The sequence below is a fragment of the Rhinoderma darwinii genome, chromosome 5 (genome assembly GCF_050947455.1).
Source record: "Rhinoderma darwinii isolate aRhiDar2 chromosome 5, aRhiDar2.hap1, whole genome shotgun sequence".
NCBI lineage: Eukaryota > Metazoa > Chordata > Amphibia > Anura > Rhinodermatidae > Rhinoderma > Rhinoderma darwinii.
The window spans coordinates 88417830-88440663 of record NC_134691.1 but is presented as its reverse complement, the minus strand read 5'-3'; positions in this window follow the sequence as shown (position 1 = coordinate 88440663).

The window sequence follows — 22834 nt, the reverse complement described above, 5'->3', positions numbered from 1 at the left end:
AGCCAGGACGCGATGTCTATTCACAATCCTGACACTTCGGTAACATTTGTGTGGGACTTACAACACAGCACATCGAGATCATGCTGTGCTGTCATTCACAGCGTGATCTCACGAGATCACGCTTGCTGTCATTAAGTCCTACACAAACTTTACCGAAGTGTCGGGATTGTGAATAGACATCACGTCCTGGCTGGAAGCGATGTCTATTCACTCTCGAGTCACTTCAGTAACGTTAATGTGTGAGTAAGTGACAGCACATCGTGATCTCGTAAGATCACAATATCTGAGTACATGAAGGGAGAGAAGTGTATGACGCTGATTGGTCAGCGTCATACACTTCTCTTTACAACGCCCACTTGGTCAAAAAGTAAAAACACGCCCAGTTGTCTATTAAGAAAGTCCTTAGCATAAATCTAAAATAGGTCATAACTCCGTCAAAATTGATCTACATTACAGCGCCAATCACATTATGTAGGAGATAGGGAACTTATAATGTGGTGACAGAGCCTCTTTAAGCTCCAAGATAGGGTGTGACATGTTTTTTTCCGCAAGAAAACAAAAAACACCCAGGAAAAAAAATGCCTTTACCTACTATTGACATCAATGGAGGGAAATTTGGGCCATCTTTTGGAGCTGTTTTCGACAAACGCCCGTTTTTCAAAAAACGCCCTGTGAACTGTGCCTTACACTTAAATCTGTTCTTGATACAGATCATAAAATATATACTATTAGGACTGTAAAAATTAGTGCTGCCCCTGTGACTGTGCCCCGTAAAATAAGCGTGCAAGTTATGTGTTATAATATAGGTGCAGAACAGTATTGTGTTACCGTCTGAATAAACACCACATGTTAAGTTCATGATATAAAAAGAGAAATGTACATGTACCTGCATCGACTTCAAAATGATGCTGACAGCATCAGTCAAGGATTAAAAAAAATAAAAAGAACAGAGGAAATACAGTGAATGGCTTTTATTTTCTACATTTCCCTTGCAAAATGAGAGCTGACACTGGCAACTCCACTATTTATTCTACTTTCTGTCTGATATTTGGTAGAGTATGTTTTATACTAATTTTGAGCTATAACAGATTATTTTATTTATTAAATTTTTTTGTTATTTGTTATTTTTAACTGTTATTTATATATATATATATATATATTTTTTTTTTTTTTTTTTTTTTTTCTTCTAAGGCCTCATTCACACATTCGTGACCTTATATATGACCGCAAAACACAGATCCACAAAACACGGACCGCAGACGGATGGCTTCTGTCTGCGGTTAATTTTTTTAACCCCTTAGTGACCAGCCCATTTTAAGCCCTAATGACCAAGCTATTTTATTCGTTTTTCTATAGTCGCATTCAAAGAGCTATAACTTTTTTATTTTTTCGTCTACATAGCTGTATGAGGACTTGTTTTTTGCGGGATTAGTTGTGCTTTTTAATAGCACCATTTTTGGGTACATATAATTTTTATATTAACTTTTATTAACCTTTTTGGGGGGGATTATAAAAAAAAACTGAAATTCCGCCATTGTTCTATGCGTTTTTAAATTGACGCCGTTCACTATGCGACGTAAATAACATGTTACCTTTATTCTATGGGTCGGTACGATTACGGTGATACCACATATGTAGAGGGTTTTTTATTTTTTTTTACGACTTTTGCACAATAAAAACACTTTTGAACTAAAATTATTTGCTTTTGCATCGTCGCTTTCCAAGAGCCGTAATTTTTTATTTTTCCATCAATGTAGTGATTTTTTGTGCTTGTTTTCTGCGGGATAAGACGTAGTTTTGAATGGTACTGTTGTGGGGTGCATGGGACTTATTGATTCATTTTTATTATGACTTTTTTGGGGGGCAATGGAAAAAAATTGCAATTTCGCCATGGTTTTTTGCGTTTTTTTTTTACGGTGTTCACTTTGCGGTTTAAATTACATATTAACTTTATTAATGGAGTCATTACGGTCGCGGCAATACCACATATGTGTACTTTTTTTTTTTTTTACACTTTTACTAAATAAAACCACTTTTTATGGAAAAAAATGGTTTTATTTATTTTTTTACTGTACTTTTTATTAATAATCTTTATTTCACTTTGATGACTTATTTTATTAGTCCCACTAGGGGACTTTACTGTGCGATATTCCGATCGCTGCTATAATGCTCTGGTATACTTCGTATACCAGAGCATTATTGCCTGTCAGTGTAAATCTGACAGGCAATCTGTTAGGACGTGCCTCCGGCGCGCCCTAACAGGCATATGTCCAGGGCAGACCTGGGGGCTTTTATCAGGCCCCCGGCTGCCATGACACGCCATCGGAGACCCGCGATTGCATTCGCGGGCCGCCGATGGGTGACAGAGGGAGCTCACTCCCTCTGTAAACAAAGTTAAATGCCGCGGTCGCTATTGACGGCGGCATTTAACGGGTTAAACGCCCGCGATCGAAGTAAACTTCGATCGCGGGTGTTGGAGCAGGAGCTCAGCTGTCATCAGACAGCAGAGCCCCGGCTCCTGCCTGCACGGGAGACCCGTGCAGGACTTAGACTAGGCTGACGTGAAAAGGCGTCAGCCTAGCCTAAAGCCCATTAGTGACCGACGTAAAAAGGCGTATTAGTGGTCACCAAGGGGTTAATAGACCAATAAATAGAATGGATGAGATTAATCCGCAAAAACTGACAGGAATAGGACCTGCTCTGAGTTTCACAGATACGCAAAAAAAAATAAAAAATGGATGTGTGCATAGCCACATAGAATTTAATGGGTTAGTGTTCTATCCATTAAAAAAAAACAGATTGTGGAGGAAATAACTGATGTGTGAATGAGCACTAAGGCATTGCTTACTTTCATGTAAGGATCTTATACAGGTAACAAAGTACAAGAACATTCCAACGTTCCGTCTGAGCTTTCCGTCGGAACGGAGCCCTGACTAACACAAACGGAAACCATAGTCGACTACTATATTGATTCCATCAAAACGACAGAACCCTTGCACAACGGAGACAAACGGAAATCATTGGCACTTGATCCGTCATTATTGAAATGAATGGTAATGGAAACTGAACCCTATGGTTTCCATTTGTGTCAGTCAGGGTCCCGCTCCGACGGAAAACTCAGACGGAACGTCAGAACGGGACCCTGGCGCAGATGTGAACGAAGCCTTATTTTGAATTTATTTGATGAAATAATTAGTCCACCCTAAAAAATGATATGATATAAAACTATTCACATAAATAACAAATTTTCAGGTTGCATGGTATAGTTGTAGATCTACTTTTATTTTGTACCAACTATACCAATAAAAAAAGCTAACATAAGAGTTGCTGCTGTAGCTCTGCCAGTCCTGTCCAAATTCTACAACATTTCAACAGATTTTACCTTTTATGTGATTACTAAAATGATGGCACAATTCTTCCTAGTAAAGATTATTTGTCAATGATGAGGCTCAGATGTAATATACATTATGGCGACATCTGAAGAAAGAAAAAGCCAAATGCAAGCACAACCACAAATATATATATATATATATATATATATATATATATATATATATATATATATATATATATATATATATATAAATAAATAATATTTGTTGGTTGTCAAGTCTACAAATTTGAGAGCTACTTTGACAACAAAAGATTTCTCTGTCAATAAACCTTTGAATTATTAAGCTTTAGCACATTTTTCTTTCTCTCACATTTCAGTCATATTTGGTATTCCATTTCTGTAGAATGACCGTTTTGATTTTGATACATTTTTAACATTCCCAAATGGAATTTGTTAAATGTCGTTCTCTCCGACTCACTAAATAGTTTATATTGACCGTGTTTCCTTCAATATTCTTGATCAGTATTTAATAGGAGGAATACGAAACTTCTACAAAAAATGGTTAGTTTATTTAGCTATAGTAATAAAAATAATACTATAGCAGAGATACATACATAGACAGACACATATTGTAATATAGCTTATTGTAATACAGAACAAAGATATCATCTTACATAGTCATTGTATGGGACACTTGTTGTCTCCATCTTGCTTAGCCTAGGTGTGTGTCTTCATCGTCGGTATCAGTGTATGTCATTGGGCATCTCCCTGGATGACACCCTTCTGGATGACCACCACTAGATGATCACCCCTAGATGACCACCCCCATGTCTATCTCTGTCTGTCATAAATACCCCAGAGTATAGGCATGTCTTAATATTTAGGTGACATTTGTGCCTACATTTGTAAGACAAACAACGGTCATTAGACATGCATTCCTGGTACTGAAATAGCTCATATAGTTTTGCCTAACTGTCATCGTCAGCATAAGGTATCTTTAGTTCTATCGAATAACATTTATATTATAACACAATATGACATAATATAAAGCATTTAACATTTCCCACTCTTGAGGGTGAGATACGTTGGAACCCTCAAAATATACAAATTTATCATCAGACAATAGTCATAATACAATAGTCATTGGGTCTTCTTTTCTTCTTCTTTATAAATATGTTATGAAATGTCCATAAATTAATTGCAAAAGATTTATAAGGTTCATTAATGTTATGTTATGGTAAACTGTGATTGGATAAAAGTAGATTTTAACTAAAACTATCTATAATGATGAAGGCATCTTGTTTTCATTGTATGGTTCCGCTGTAGAATTAATATTTCTGTGATTGACTTGTTCATAGTCAGGTCGATGCCTTTTTAAACTTTTCTGCATAAACACAGTCTTTAGATTGTAGAATCCATTGAAATCAATGCTAATAAAGTTGTAAAAGTCCTTTAAAACGAAAGTCCCTAAATTGAGGACATAGATATCGAAGTCTATATATTGCAGACACATAACTTGCTTGTCGTCCATGCAGTTGTACTCATTCTTTACCGTACACAGGCTTGGATTAACATTCCTTGAAATATTGTTGATTGATATGGCTGTGCAGACTTTCAAATGTTTTTCATCATCAATTTTTCAGTATGAAATTACTGTCCATATTTTAATAACATTGATATAATAGCAAAGTGCATATATTAAAAATATATCACTTCTGATGTCTGTCATCCATTTCCTGAATACAAAACTTGTGGACTTGCAAACATTGCAGTAATTCCTCTCTCTTCTTGAGAAGTCATCTCCAGGACTTAGCTTGTTACTTTGAAACAGCGATGGTGTCTCTGAGAAAGCATTGCAAGTGTTACGTAACTTTGACACTCCTTTTTGCTTGGGTAGACTGAAAGTTTCTTAAATGATCAAAATGCATGTCAAGGTTGTAGCCTCCCGACACACCAGTCCATGTCAATCACTCCACTCACCAGTCAATCAATCTTTTTTTTTAAGTGTCCAAGTTGGAATTATTCTCCTCAGGAACTTGACAACAACAAACTTGATAACAACACAGTCCATTTAGCATCATATGAACGTTTCCAAACTCCAGTAAGAATTGTCAGTGATGAAAATCAAATGTAATGAACACCGTCCTTTAAAAACAGCATAAGCATGTAGCTGTGACATCTGCTTCCATCAGTCTTTCCTCTCTTGCCGGTTGCAATAATTGCTGGAATTAGTATTTTATAAAATGTTTAATATCACAGAATTTTGGACTTTACCTTGATTTGTAGCCTTCGCTATACCAAAATATTGGTTGATTCCTAACTTATTATAACCACAGTGTATCATAACATTTATTTATACCATATTGAAAATCATACATAAATATTATGAGTGGCATTCAAAATAAATAGTAAAACTTCAATAACCATATTTAACTTTTGAATCATCTTTGAAAACAATTTTCAGACATAATGTATGTAGATGTTTTCACCATTATTAATAAACCATAATAGAACACAATATTTATTTCAATGTATATGTTGAACAATACCAAATGTTTTAAATAAAACCAAACCCTCACGCCGGGTGGGGGAATATGGATAGGTCTCACGGGCTGAGACCGCTCCATAGAGCGAGTGTGTCGGCTGTGTGTTACAGCCGAAACTTCCGGGTAACGAGCGGGATCCCGTTTGGGCGCGATCCCGCTTGTTTAACCCGTTAAATGCCGCATTCAATAGCGATCGCGGCATTTAAACTACTAAAAACAGGGGGGTGATCCTGTAACGTCCCAACGGCCCCCCTGTGGCGAGATCGGGGGGAGCCGTTAGTTGGCACGGCTGCCTGGGGGCCTGACGAAGTCCCCCCAGGTCCGCCATCTTTGTACTCCTATGAAGCTCTGCCTCCGGCAGGGCTTCATAGGAGACTGTCAGAAACGCGATATACTGCAATACATTAGTATTGCAGTATATCGTGCAAGCGATCTAACGATCGCTGGTTAAAGTCCCCTTGGGGGATAAGTAAAAAAAGTTAAAAAAAACAGTAAAATAAAGTTTTTTTAACAAATAAAAAAAATAAAAAATTAAAAGCTAAAAAAAAAAACCTTTTCCCATTTTCCCTCAAGCACAATGTAAAAAAAAGACAAAGCTAACATAGCTGGTATCGACGCGTCCGTAAAAGTCTGAACTATTACAATATATCATTATTTAGTCCGCACGGTGAACGCCGTAAAAAATAAAAAATTAAAAACATCAGAATTGCTGTTTTTTGATCCCTTCTTCTCCCACTAAAAATGAAATAAAAAGTGATCAAAAAGTCTCATGTACCCCAAAATGGTACCAATATAAACTGCAGCTCGCCCCGCAAATAATAAGCCCTCACACGGCTAAATCGACAGAAAAATAAAAACGTTATGGCTCTCAGAATGTGGCGACAAAACTCAAATTTTATTTTTAACAATCCGTTTTTTCCTTGTAAAAGTAGTAAAACATAAAGAAAACTATATAAATTTGGTATCGCTGTAATCGTATTGACCCGCAGAATAACGTTAACATGTCGTTTTTACCATACGGTGAACGCCGTAAAAACAATACCACCCAAAATGTTGAGGAATTGCTGTTTTTTTCCTATTCCACCCCACATATATTTTTTTCTCGTTTCCCACTACATTATATGGTACAAAAAATACTGCTGTGAAAATCTACAACTCGTCCCGCAAAAAATAAGTCCTCATATGGCGATATTGATGGAAAAATAAAAGAGCTATGGCTTTTGGAAGGTGGGGAGGAAAAAACTAAAGTGAAAAATCCGAAAAATGGCTGTGGAGGGAAGGGGTTAATAAAGCAATATTTTCTATATCAAACATTACGTTATTAAACATCATTATGTTCTCGTTTGAGATGTCAAATTGAATTTTGTATGGATAACCACTGAATTATTAGTATCCTATTCTATTCTCTAACTAGCTTTTACCATTGACACGGACATCTCTTAATAAGTGATTGTTAACTCTATACCATCTGTTGACTAAAATATACATATACAGTATAAATAGAACCCGAAAATGTTTCTAGAAGAAACTTGAAACCTTTTATTTTTCTTCATATATCTCTTAGATAACCTTAAAATATATATTGCATATTTATGTATAATTTTGCATGTGTGTGTATGTGTGCGCTTATGCGTGTAAATCTGTCACAAATGTAAAAAAAAACATTTATAGTTAATAAATATCAATAGAAAAACCATCATAAAATATTTGTAATCAACCAGTTAATAAATACTCTATGATGTATATATTCAACCATATATCTTTAATTGATATGCGCCAACCTTATATCAATTACTAAACAATTATATTCATTTTCTTCTATAAAAGGCAACATAAATTTACCTTATTTACATTGTTTCATAATATTCCCAATATGTTTGGTTTTGTATTTGAATGTATGTGTATTCATATGACTATACCATCATTATACTATAAAGAAAGGATCCTGTTATAAATCATATATATAATTTTATAAAATAGCAAAATATTTGTTTCCTTATACCCGATTATCCTTAATTAGTGTATGTCAATATTATATAAACCAATCCGTTAACACAAATGATGAAACGTATTGTGCACTATATGTATCATCATAGGCCAATAGAACCTTTTTAATATCAAATAATCATGGACTAAAATGTAACACTGACATATAAAAATCTTTCTTGTCATATCACCTCTGGTATGATGATTTCAAATAAAACCACTTCTCTTAAAAATAGTTCCGCGTACACACCAGTCACTCACAATAACATCTTGTTACCAGACACTGACTGAGAATCAAACTTCACACATGCATAACTTTTGTGTGTAACATCCCATTCTTTTATTATTCTTTTATTTAACCAACACTAATCCTCATTTATTAATGTGCATAATATTAAATTTAAATATGAAGTACTTCAAATGTAGACCACACATATAACATTCAAACATTAACATGACATAATACTAAATCTTTTGATAATTATCAGGATACATTTTTCATTTTTCACTAAATGTGCACTTTCTGCAGACAGACATATACTGCAACAAACAGATAGCAGAGAATGTAGCATTAACCATTTACTAGCGAAACTTATTATTAGCTAAAACTTCAAAATGTCACTATGTGCTCCTGTCAATCTATGACAAAGCATCTTCACATGCTCATTCCACAATGGAGAAACCTCTCAAAGATGAGGCATCATGCTCTTGTAAGTAACAAACTTATTATATATTTTCTTAAATCATTAGTTATATTAGTCAAATATTGTTACTATAGATTAACAATATATCTCGTTAGACATTCCATGCAATTATTAAAATGACTATTAAATAAACCAAACAGGGAAAAATATACGATAATGTTTAAAATGTCTTGGGAAAAAAAACTCTATAAAGAGAGAACATTTCATTAGTGATCAATATAACTTCTCCCTTTACAAGCCATGGTCAGTAAACTTGAGAATTATCCTATTGGCTTTAGTTTTATTTCTAGCCAATTCCTAATCCACGTCTAACTAACTCTCTATCAATAATCTCTTTGAACATTTTAGCCAATGTTTCCTTTGTAGGAAATTAAGAGTATATTGATTTCTTTATGAATTCAGATGACTGTCTTTCTCTCAATTTATTACCAATAATTAAGGATTAATTCCTTCAGTCTATCAACATCATGTAAACATTTCTTTGTCAAAAGATCTTTTCAATGCTACACGTCTGAATTAGTCACTGGAAGCCACATTTGAAACAATAGATTTTTCTGTTCATTAGATAAATCAAATTTGTCTACATAGCTCTCAAAAACCTCTGAATTCCTGCTCATATGGATTTTTGCATCATATGTGGGAATGTCTTTGCTTAAATTGATTAATTGCTTCTGCAGTCTTAGGGTATGTTCACACGCTAAACTATAAACGGCTGTAAAATCTGGAGGTGTTTTCAATGGAAAACAGCCTATGATTTTCAGCTGTTTTTTAAGCATCAAACGTTTTTTTATTCGTTTTTTGAGCAATTTTTTTATTGACCCAATGAAAAACGGCTCCAAAAACGGCTCAAGAAGTGACATGCACTTCTTTTTTACAGGGCGTTTTTTACGTGCCGTTCCTAAAAACAGCCACGTAAAAAACGCCCCGTGGGAACGGAACGCTGTTTTTCCCATTGAAATCAATGGGCAGATGTTTGTAGGTGTTCAGCATCCGCATTCTTCTAGGCATTTTTGGGCTATACATAAAGCAATATCTTTTTCCCATTGACAAAAATTGTCAAAGGGATTTGAACAAAGTAAATAATACTTGCTATACATAAAGCAATAATAAGCACAAAAAATAACAAAATTTAAAAATACCATAAAAAATAAAGTAAAATGAATTCAAATAGGGATTGTGCAATCAAGGAAAAGGGGACTTTGCAGAATTAAATCCTTTCCCTACAACAGTCGGTATCAATAACAAAATAATTGAAGGCGACTTTGACCAGTCCTGCTCTCTTTCCCTCTTTTCCCATACCCACAACATTTATAACTTTTAGATCCTGGCTCTTCACTTGCCCCCCAGCAAGCGGATGGAAAAATATTGATATGACTTGCTCACCAATGTTAAATGTCGTTCTTTCTGATTCACTAAATAGTTAATATTGACTGTGTTTTCTTCAATATTCTTGATCAGTATTTAATAGGAGGAATACAAAACTGATACAAAAAATGGTTAGTTTATTTAGCTATAGTAATAAAAATAATACTATAGTAGAGATACATACATAGACAGACACATATTGTAATATAGCTTAGATTGTAATACAGAACAAAGATATCATCTTACATAGTCATTGTATGGGACACTTGTTGTCTCCATCCAGCTTAGCCTGGGTGTGTGTCTTCATAGTCGGTATCAGTGTATGTCCTTGGGCGTCTCTCTGGATGACACCCTTCTGGATGACCACCACTAGATGACCTCCACTAGATGACCACCCCCATCGTCAGCATAATGTATCTTTAGTTCTATAAAATAACATTTATATTATAACACAATATAAAGTATTTAACAGCATTTGTATAATATAAAACAAAACACAATTATTATTGATCCAGTGTATCTAAAATGAAAAGCAACTTTGCAAATTAAAATTAGACATTTTGTGAAATGTATCAACCTTTCTACGTCAGGTATCTGGCATAGAAAGGCTGCAAAAGGGCCCTTTTTATGCTGTCGTCGCCATATAAGATCCTGACACTGCTCGGCTTAAGGGCCTTGTATGAGACCCAGCATGCTGAGGAAGTTTGAGGGGATCCAGAGGGGAGAAGAAAAATGGTTAGGTGACTTTACTTTTTTTTGCAGTATGTTCCATGGGAATAAAGGAATGGATGGCACACAGTCACGGTTGTTGTACCACAATTCTGCTGCACAGCCGCAGTCATTGCGTCACAATTGTGGTACGTCGTCGATCAAAAGATGGAACATATTTCTCAAGTGGCATTTCCTTCTCAATAAATGTGTTGCACCTTACTCTAACTTTATTTATCTTAAAACCGGCATATGAGATGGCAGTCTTAATAAATTCCTCTCTTTGTTTCTATAGCTCATTTGCAGACCTATGTATCTCCTTGGTTACAGACTACAAACAACTCCTGTGTTTGTTTTGTTTCAATGCTGCAAGTTTTGTACTGTATGCTAAATAAGCACTTGTTTACTTTTGGACTGCAATAAAACCAAGCGTGGACTTTAAAGGGGTTGGCTGTAGCATCCATGGCCGCGGGCCATTGAGTCTACTCACCTCCTGACGCCCGCAGCCATGGATCTGTGAGCACTGGTCCCAATCTCCTTCCTAGGAGACGCCAGTGCTCACTTCCGCTCCGGTCCGCTGTGTCCCGTAGGGTGCACTCGTGCCCACTCTTAAAGGGCCAGCGTGCACACATGAAGACAATCATCATCATCAACTCACATGATTTCCTGGACTGTAAGAAGGCCCCAGCCCTTCTGATCCTTTCCTGAGCATTGTTAGTATATCCCAAGTCTGTCTTGCAAATGGTCCCTTAGTGTTTCCCGTTCCAGTTTTTACCCGTGCCCTTTTACCTGTTCCTGTATCCCGTACTGTGTTCTTGTTCCTGTGCCTACTAGTTGGAGTCGTGTCTACTGCACCTGCTGTTGTTCACCACGCCCGGAGTCATCTGCCACGTCCAGAGGGATTCACCACATCTGGTGCAATCTGCGGCACTTGCTGTCATCCACCACATCTGGCGTTACCTGCTGCACCCACCTCCATCCATGCCAGAGCTGCGGCCACTGTCTGGACTATCCAGGTACCCTTGTGCGGGACTTTGTATTGCTAGGGTTCCCCGTTGTTTAGCCAGCTGCCTCCCTGCTACGGCAGTGCGGCCTAGTGGGTCTACATAACCACATACTGTGACAGTACGCTCAGGCCATGGACCCCGCTGATCAACCTGAGACCTTGACGACACAAGCCGTGCTGGCCGAAATGCAAGACCTCCAGTCATTGCAAGACCAACTCCTCCTGTCGGTGAACGCCATTCCCCATTGGCTGGTTCCTTCTGCTACACTTCTTGTCTGTACCAGTGCCGATCCCCTGTGCTTCTTGCCGCTACCTCCACGCTATGGGACGTCAGGATCGCCTTCATTATCTCTCTCCATATTGGCACAGCCCTGGCATGGGCAAATCCTCTGAGGGAACATCAGGGACTAGAGACCCGTGACTTGCAGTGCTTCTTACGGACTTTCCGCTCGATCTTTGAGGAACCTGGGAGAGTTTCTTTGGCTGCTGCATCTCTGCTGATTCTACACCAGTGATACCTCTACGTGGGCGAGTGTGCAATTCAGTTCCGTATCCTGGCTGCTGAGTTAACATGGAACAATGAGGCTTTGGTGGCCACATTCTGGCAGGGACTGTCTTCGGGGATTAAGGACGAGCTGGCCACCCGCGATCTGCCATCTACCCTGGACGATCTTATCCTACTTGCCACCCGGGTTGACATGAGGATCTTGGAGCGTTCCCAAGAGGTTCTCCGGGAGAGAGAACTTCCTAGGCTGGATTCTACTTTCCAGCAATCCTTACTATCCTCCTCAGTCGTCCCACCAGAGGATCCTATGCAAATGAATCATGTCAAATTGTCTATGCAGTAGAAACAATGCAGACACACTCCTGGACTTTGTTTATATTGCGGCCTCGAATGCCATATTGTGCGTATGTGTCCCCAGAGGCCAGAGAGACCCCATTGCCTAAGATTGTTTGGAGAGACAACCCAAAGTGGAACGGTTCCTAATAAAGCATTCTGTTCCAATCGGACTATTCCTGTGACCCTAGTATCAGGCGAGAGGATGCATCAAGTTTCTGCCTATCTTGACTCTGCGTCTGCGGCAAACTTCATCCAAAAGGAGCTAGTGGATCATTTTCAGTTGCCCACAGTTCCCCTGGAGACATCTTTGGCTGTTGCCTCAGTGAATGGACTGCCTCTGCCTGATCCCATCATTTCTAAGACCAAGCCGTTGAAGCTCCAGGTTGGAGTCCTTCATTCTGAACTAATTTCTTTCCTTGTTTTGCCCAAGGCGATCAATCCTGTTCTGCTGGGCCTGCCTTAGCTTCGACTGCATGCCCCAGTCCTGGACTGGAATTCTGATGGGGTTCTCCAATGGGGCTTCAAGTGCCTCAGTCGTTGTCTGTTGCAGATTCTTCCTGTCCAGCCTCCTTTGCCTCAGTCATTGGCGGGACTACCCCCCCCCCCCAGTTCACTCGGTTTGCAGATGTCTTCAGCAAAAGGGAGGCTGAGACACTGCCTCCACATCGGACTTATGACTGCCCCATTGAATTGGTTCCTAATGCCTCTCACCACCGTGGCCGAGTATATCCTCTCTCCTTGCCAGAGTCTCTATCCATGTCGGCCTATATCAAGGAGAATTTGGTGAGGGGCTTCATACGAAAGTCTTCCTCCCCGGCCGGGGCTGGGTTCTTCTTTGTTAAAAAGAAAGACGGACCCTGCATTGACTACCGTGGTCTCGAACAGATCACAGTCAAGAACAAATACCCGTTGCCAATTATATCTGAACTGTATACGAGGAGCTAGAATTTTTTCTAAACTAGACTTGCGTGGGGCTTATAATTTGACCTGAATCCGTCAAGGGGACGAGTGGAAAATGGCGTTCAACACTCGAGATGGGCACAATGAATACCTGGTGATGCCATTTGGACTGTGTAACGCTCCCGCTGTCTTCCAGGAATTCGTTAATGATATCTTCCGAGATCTCCTCTATATCTGTGTTGCAGTTTATCTCGATGATATTTTTATTTTCTCCCCAGATTTGACGACTCATCAGAGGCATGTCTGTCAAGTTCTACTACGATTAAGGGAGAATCGTTTATACGCCAAGCTGGAGAAGTGTGTTTTTGAGAAGACAATCATCACGATTTCCTGGACTATAAGAAGGCCCCAGCCCTTCTGATCCTTGCCTGAGCGTTGTTAGTATATCCCAAGTCTGTCTTGCAAATGGTCCCTTAGTGTTTCCCGTTCCAGTTGTTACCCATGCCCTGTTACCTGTTCCTGTATCCCGTGCTGTGTTCTTGTTCCTGTGCCTACTAGTTGGAGTCGTATCTACTGCACCTGCTGTTGTTCGCCATGTCCGGAGTCATCTGCCACGTGCAGTAGGATTTTCCACGTCTGGCGCAAACTGCGGCACCTGCTGTCATCCGCCACGTCTGGCGTTACCTGCTACACACACCTCCATCCATGCCAGAGCTGCGGCCACTGTCTGGACTATCCAGGTACCCTTGTGCGGTACTTTGTATAGCTGGGGTTCCCTGTTGTTTGGCCAGCAGCCTCCCTGCTACGGTGGTGCGGCCTAGAGGGTCCACATACCCACATACTGTGACATTGGCCAGGAATAAATTTTATTTCTATTTTAGCCTAAGGTGACATGAACAATTAACTATCTAATATAATGTATTTTTATTTCTGGAATGGCTACTTACTTCTAATTAGCGGTCATGTAACCACATCCAGTGTAAACTTTTCATTACCTGTGATGTTCCGTGTCTTTGATGAGCCTTCACTTCCGGCTTGCAGAGGAACGGCGTGTCATCAACTATGTTGGGCCGGGTGGATTTTCAGAGCTGTGCTTCTGGTCCCATTGACTGTAAACATAGTTGATGATGCGCCGTGTCTCTCCAAGCCGGAAGTGAAGGCTCAGCGGGACAGGGAACATCGTCTTTCAAAGTACACGCCTCCTAGCTCGTCGTTCCCGCCCCCACTTTCTTCTTCTCTCTCATAGTTCCCTCACTGTCTGGCCGCAGCGTGGACAATGAGAGAAGGGGAGGGGTGTGTACGAGTATAGATGTGGCGGTCAGGCATTGAGGGAACTCTGAAAGAGAAGAAGAAAGAGGGGGTGTGATGAGATAGGATGGCAGTGATGTCAGGGCCTTCCCTAGAGCCGGAGTCCTGGGCAGAGCGCTAGTATAGGCTTTGCTCCGGCACTCTGTGGAATCCCCTGACATCACTGTCCATATATGGACAGTGATGTCCGGGGCTTCCCCGGAGCCAAAGTCGCAGAGCGCTAGTATATGCTCTGCTCCGGGACTCTGAGACGCCTCTGACATCACTGTCCATATATGGACAGTGATGTCAGGGGCTTCCCCAGAGCTGGAGTCCCAGGCATAGGGCTATTGTTAGGGATCTGCCAGGTACTTCATCTAGGTATACTCCTGGGATTAATCAATCCACACCTGAGGCCAGACCTGTTCGACTGACACCATCTCCCACCAACCAGGGTGGCAGGCTCAGGAGTGGGAGAGCCTATCGCGGCCTGGTCTGTCGGAGTTAGCTCCGCCCCCTGTCCTTTATTACCTGCCCTGTTCTCTCCCTCAGTGCTTGTAATTCTTTTGGATTCCTGGCCCCACTGCTGCTTGCTCCAGCCTGCTTCTGCCGTGCTTCTGCCTTGCTGCAGTTCTGCTTGACCTGCTTTGCTTTGCCCCTGGCTTGCTTCTGTCTCCTTGCCCGCGTGGGTGTACTCACTTCGTCCTGGTCCTGACTGTCCGTTCGCCGCTCCGTTTCCTCGTGGCGTTCCGTGGCTACTGCCCCTTCCCTTGCATGTTCCCTGTTTGTTTTCCTGTGCACTTAGACAGCGTAGGGACCGCCGCCCAGTTGTACCTCGTCGCCTAGGGCGAGTCGTTGCAAGTAGGCAGGGACAGGGCGGTGGGCAGATTAGGGCTCACTTTCCCTTCACCTCCTTCCGACCATTACATAATTACAAGCCCCTCACCTCTAGAACCCGACCTCAAGTTACCTGACCGGTTCTCAGGGGACCGTAAGACGTTTCTCTCCTTCCGGGAGAGTTGCAGACTGTATTTCCGCCTAAAACCCCACTCCTCAGGTTCCGAGAACCAGCGGGTGGGTATCATCATATCCCGACTCCAGGAAGGGCCCCAAGAGTGGGCCTTCTCCTTGGCTCCTGACGCCCCTGAACTTTCCTCTGTTGATCGTTTTTTCTCTGCCCTCGGACTCATTTACGATGAGACTGACAGGACTGCCTTAGCCGAGAGTCAGCTGGTGACCTTACGTCAGGGTAGGAGACCGGTTGAGGAATACTGTTCTGATTTTAGGAAGTGGTGCGTAGCTTCTCAGTGGAACGATCCGGCCCTAAGGTGCCAGTTTAGGTTAGGATTATCTGACGCCGTGAAGGATCTGCTGGTTAGCTACCCCTCGTCTGACTCCCTTGACCAGGTTATGGCCCTAGCAGTACGACTTGACCGACGTCTCAGGGAACGTCAGCTAGAACGCTTCAGTGTGCTCCCCTCTGACTTTTCTGCGATCCCCCCCGAGGTCCCGTCTCCTCGCCCCTCCACGGAGGACTCGGAGGTACCTATGCAACTCGGGGCCTCCATGTCCCCTCGACAACGTAGGGAGTTTCGCAGAATGAATGGTCTCTGCTTCTACTGTGGGGACGACAAGCATCTACTGAACACCTGTCCCAGGCGCAAGAATAAGAAGCCGGAAAACTTCCGCGCCTAAGTGATCATCGGGGAGGTCACTTGGGCGCACAGGTATTTCCCGTTAATGTGAAACGCAATAAAATTTTGCTTCCCTTTCAGGTCTCGTTTGCTGGCCGGGCTGCCACGGGCAGTGCTTTCGTGGATTCTGGCTCATCTGCTAATATCATGTCTGTGGAATTTGCTATGTCTCTAAAGATGCCTTGTATTGATTTACCTTATCCTATCCCTGTAGTAGGAATCGACTCAACTCCCCTTGCTAATGGTTATTTTACTCAACATACTCCTGTTTTTGAACTCCTTGTTGGCTCCATGCATTTGGAGCAGTGCTCTGTACTGGTGATGCAGGGATTATCGTCTGATCTGGTTTTAGGCCTTCCCTGGTTGCAGTTGCATAATCCCACGTTTGATTGGAATACTGGGGATCTCACCAAATGGGGTAATGAATGTCTTATGTCATGTCTTTCTGTTAACTCTATTTCTCCCCGGGAGGAGGTAAACACGCTTCCTGAGTTTGTTCAGGACTTCGCCGATGTGTTTTCTAAGGAGGCCTCCGAGGTGTTGCCCCCCCATAGAGATTACGATTGCGCTATCGATTTGGTGCCTGGTGCCAAGCTTCCTAAGGGGAGGATATTTAATCTTTCATGTCCTGAACGTGAAGCTATGAGGGTGTATATCCAAGAATGCCTGGCCAAGGGTTTCATTCGCCCCTCGACTTCTCCTGTAGGTGCTGGCTTCTTCTTCGTGGGGAAGAAGGATGGTGGTCTTAGGCCGTGCATTGATTATCGTAACCTGAATAAGGTCACCGTAAGGAACCAGTACCCACTTCCTTTGATTCCGGATCTTTTTAATCAGGTTCAGGGAGCCCAATGGTTTTCTAAGTTCGATCTACGGGGGGCATATAACCTTATCCGCATCAAAGAGGGGGATGAGTGGAAAACTGCGTTCAACACACCCGAGGGTCATTTCGAATACCTGGTCATGCCCTTTGGGTTGTGTAATGCCCCTGCTGTCTTCCAGAATTTTATTAATGAAATCCTGAGAGAGTACCTGGGTAATTTTCTTGTTGTGTACCTTGATGACATACTGGTGTTTTCCAAGGACTGGTCCTCCCACGTGGAGCATGTCAGGAAGGTGCTCCAGGTCCTTCGGGAGAATAATCTGTTTGCTAAGACTGAAAAATGTGTCTTTGGGGTACAGGAGATACCATTTTTAGGGCAAATCCTCACTCCTCATGAATTCCGCATGGACCCTGCCAAGGTTCAGGCTGTGGCGGAATGGGTCCAACCTGCCTCCCTTAAGGCATTACAGTGTTTTTTAGGGTTCGCCAACTATTACAGGAGATTTATTGCCAACTTCTCGGTTGTCGCTAAGCCTCTTACGGACCTTACCCGCAAGGGTGCTGATGTCCTCCATTGGCCCCCTGAGGCCGTCCAGGCCTTTGAGACCCTCAAGAAGTGCTTTATCTCGGCCCCCGTGCTGATTCAGCCCAACCAAGAGGAGCCATTTATTGTGGAGGTTGACGCTTCCGAGGTTGGAGTGGGGGCCGTCTTGTCCCAGGGTACCAGCTCCCTCACCCATCTCCGCCCCTGTGCTTACTTCTCTAGGAAGTTTTCGCCCACGGAGAGTAACTATGATATTGGCAACCGCGAACTTCTAGCCATTAAATGGGCTTTTGAGGAGTGGCGGCACTTCCTGGAGGGGGCCAGACACCAGGTAACGGTCCTTACGGATCACAAGAATCTGGTTTTCCTAGAATCGGCCCGGAGGCTTAATCCTAGACAAGCTCGGTGGGCACTATTCTTTACCAGATTTAATTTCTTGGTTACCTATAGGGCTGGGTCCAAGAATATTAAGGCTGATGCTCTGTCACGTAGTTTCATGGCCAATCCTCCTTCTGAGAAGGATCCTGCTTGTATTTTACCCCCTGGTATAATCGTCTCTGCCACGGATTCTGATTTAGCTTCTGATATCGCGGCTGATCAGGGTGCAGCTCCCGGGAACGTCCCTGGGGACAAACTGTTTGTTCCCCTGCAATACCGGCTGATGGTACTCAGGGAAAACCATGACTCCGCTCTATCTGGTCATCCTGGCATCTTGGGCACCAAACACCTCATTACCAGAAACTATTGGTGGCCTGGGTTGCCTAAAGACGTTAGGGCTTACGTCGCCGCTTGTGAGGTTTGCGCTAGGTCCAAAACCCCTAGGTCCCGACCTGCGGGCCTACTACGTTCCTTGCCCATTCCCCAGAGACCTTGGACCCATATCTCCATGGATTTTATCACCGATTTGCCTCCATCTCAGGGCAAGTCGGTGGTGTGGGTGGTAGTCGACCGCTTCAGCAAGATGTGCCACTTTGTGCCCCTTAAGAAGCTACCTAACGCCAAGACGTTAGCTTCTTTGTTTGTGAAACACATCCTGCGTCTCCATGGGGCCCCAGTCAATATCGTTTCTGACAGAGGGGTACAATTTGTTTCCTTATTTTGGAGAGCTTTTTGTAAAAAGTTGGAGATTGATCTGTCCTTCTCCTCCGCCTTCCATCCCGAAACTAATGGCCAAACGGAAAGGACCAACCAATCCCTGGAACAATATTTAAGGTGTTTCATCTCTGACTGTCAATTCGATTGGGTCTCATTCCTTCCCCTTGCTGAATTTTCCTTGAATAACCGGGTCAGTAACTCGTCAGGGGTCTCCCCGTTTTTCTGTAATTTCGGGTTTAACCCAAGATTCTCCTCCGTCTCCCCTGGTTGTTCCAATAATCCTGAGGTAGAGGATGTTCATCGGGAACTGTGCACCGTCTGGGCCCAGGTTCAGAAGAACCTAGAGGCGTCCCAGAGCGCACAAAAGATTCAGGCGGATAGTAGACGTTCTGCTAACCCCCGGTTTGTCGTCGGGGATTTGGTCTGGTTGTCGTCCAGGAACTTGCGCCTTAAGGTCCCGTCCAGGAAGTTTGCTCCCCGATTTATTGGACCTTATAAGATCATTGAAGTCCTCAACCCTGTATCCTTCCGTCTGGAGCTCCCCCCATCATTTCGCATACATGACGTCTTCCATGCCTCCCTCCTTAAACGCTGCTCCCCGTCCTGGTCCCCCTCGAGGATACCTCCTGTTCCCGTTCTCACCCCTGAGGGGGTGGAATTCGAGGTGGCCAAGATTATGGACAGTAGGATGATCCAGGGCTCCCTCCAGTACCTGGTCCATTGGAGAGGATACGGGCCGGAGGAGAGGACTTGGGTACCTGCCCGTGATGTTCACGCTGGGGTATTGATCAGGAGGTTCCACCTTCTCTTCCCCACTAAACCGGGTCCTCTTAGTAAGGGTCCGGTGGCCCCTCATAAAAGGGGGAGTACTGTTAGGGATCTGCCAGGTACTTCATCTAGGTATACTCCTGGGATTAATCAATCCACACCTGAGGCCAGACCTGTTCGACTGACACCATCTCCCACCAACCAGGGTGGCAGGCTCAGGAGTGGGAGAGCCTATCGCGGCCTGGTCTGTCGGAGTTAGCTCCGCCCCCTGTCCTTTATTACCTGCCCTGTTCTCTCCCTCAGTGCTTGTAATTCTTTTGGATTCCTGGCCCCACTGCTGCTTGCTCCAGCCTGCTACTGCCATGCTTCTGCCTTGCTGCAGTTCTGCTTGACCTGCTTTGCTTTGCCCCTGGCTTGCTTCTGTCTCCTTGCCCGCGTGGGTGTACTCACTTCGTCCTGGTCCTGACTGTCCGTTCGCCGCTCCGTTTCCTCGTGGCGTTCCGTGGCTACTGCCCCTTCCCTTGCATGTTCCCTGTTTGTTTTCCTGTGCACTTAGACAGCGTAGGGACCGCCGCCCAGTTGTACCTCGTCGCCTAGGGCGAGTCGTTGCAAGTAGGCAGGGACAGGGCGGTGGGTAGATTAGGGCTCACTTTCCCTTCACCTCCTTCCGGCCATTACAGCTATTATAGGCTTTGCTCCAGGACTCTGTGGAATCCCCTGACATCACTGTTCATATATGGACAGTGATGTCAGCGGCTTGCCCAGAGCTGGAATTCCGGGCAGAGGTCTAGTATAGGCTTTGCTCCGGGACACTGTGGAATCCCCTGACACCACTGTCCATATATAGACAGTGATGTCACTGGCTTACCCAGGGCCGGAGTCCCGGGCAGAGTGCTAGTATCAATCAAGAGCACTCATTAGTGAAAATTGGACTATAGGAAAATAAATGAAACTATAGGAAAATAAAATAAAATAAGAACAGGCAGGTTTTGTATAAACAATTATTAAAAACCGGGAAACAATCCATCATACAGTTCTTCAACACTTAATGGGTTCCAAGGACTAGTATTCACAAATAAGACTAGGACCAGGAGACTTCTTATACTAAATTTCATGACATCTCACAACACAGAATTTCTAAAGCGGTAACTGGGAATTTATAATAAAAACTGAACATAAACACACAATTAATACATACATAAACTAAAAAGGCAGAGAAACTACAAATACGCCGCAAAACTAAATTTTTCATTAAGGCCAAAAGGGACCATTGTACCCAGGGTTATTATCCATCTACACTCTCTCCTAGCAAGTAAATTCCTCACATCTCCTCCTCTGACACCACAATGTATTTTATCAATCCGTCAGACTTTAAAGGTTCTTGGGTCACATCCAGGGCATAGTTTAAAGTGTTTTGGTATAGTTTTGAGAAGGGTCAAATCCTTGATATCCTTCGCAGCAATGATATCCAGCATGCTCGCGAGTTCAAACTCATAACTGATGTGATGTTAACTCAACATATATCTTATCGCAACCACAGGTGGCATAGCATATGATACATGTGTTGATGCAGGATGTGTAGTGTCGGATTTGGAATTGTCTACCCCCTCCCAATGGTTCAAAGGAGATTGCTCAGACTATATTGGCAAATGCCACACAGTCCCCACAGGGGTATCTTCCCCACACTGGGCCCCTTGAAGTAAAGAAGTTCTGTTGTTTGGCCAGGTAGTGGCTCTTCACGAGTATATCCTTTAAATTCCTACTTATCCTAGCTGGGATAAACTCGTTGCAAAGTTCGGTTCCATTTGTAGGATGGTCCAATCTCTAGTTAGTATAGATCTCATCGTCTGCCACGGATTATTGAAGGTGGAAATTAATCTAATTGTATTATTTCCAACATCTTTATGTTTTGATCAATGTAGCAATGTAGCAATGATTTACGTTCGGTGGCCTTTGCATGCCTATATCCTTGTTTAATGTTTCTATAACTATAGCCCCTCTCAAGGAATCATTCTTTCAAATCACTTGATTGGCTATCACACTTCGCATTGGATGAGCAGATTTACCTCATCCTAAGGAACTGGCCAACCGAGACAGCCCTTATTGTGTATTGGATTTGTGCCGATGTAGCATGTAACAAAGAATTGACAGATGTCTTTTTCCTGAAGACATCAATTTGTAAATGTCTCATCTGTCTCAATGGTTAAATCTAGAAACTCTACCTTATGCCTATCGTAGTTGTAGGTTAATTTAATGTTGAGATCATTGATGTTGAGCTGCTGCATAAATTGCAGCAGCTCTGTTTAAGTCCCCTGCCAAATGATCAGAAGATCATCAATGTATCTCATCAACAATTGTGTTAGCACATACTGTAGTAATTCTACTATAAGATCAAATACTTGGCTGTCCCAGTTGCTCATCCCCAGGAAGAGGCGAGCTTTTAAATATATGGAAGATAGGGATTGTATAAATACAGGGATGATGGTGTTATATAAATACACGGATGATGGGGATTATACATAGGGATTATGGGGATATATACAGGGATGATGGGGTTATATACAGGAATGATGGGGTCATCATCCCCGTATATAGCCTCCAGCATCCCTATGTATAATCGCCATCATCCCTGTATTTATACAACCCCCGTCTTCCATATATTTAAAGGCTCGCCTCTTCCTGGGGATGAGCAACTGGGACAGCCAAGTATTTGATCTTATCTTTTGATCACATCAGGAATGTATCGTCTATATGTTATCGGCCATGTCTATGGTCAATTTTTCTGTATATCGAATTTGGATATATATATTTTTTGTTATTAATTTGGAAATGCTGTAATCATACCTATGTATATGTAATTGCTATTCCAAAAGATGTGTATATAATATACTTGTTCCTTCTATTTTCCTACAGCGATTGTGAAAAAGGCTTTGGATAGGCCGAAACGTTATCGCTTTTCCAAAAAACACTGTTTGGAATAAAATAAAATAATTTTGAAAATCAATCCCAAGTTTTCCTAGAGTGCTTTAGGTTTTTTCTACGTAAACATAGAAGGTCATGGCAGTATGCAAATAGCTGAGATGCTGTGGATGAAGAGGGGGGGGGAATGTAAGCGGTCTCCACAGATGCAGCAAGGGAGCATGGGTATGGTGGGTTACAAGACAAGAACAAAAGCAAGGGATGTAAACAAACAAAAAGAGCTGCGGTGACGATTGAGATCAAACAGAAACTGGTTA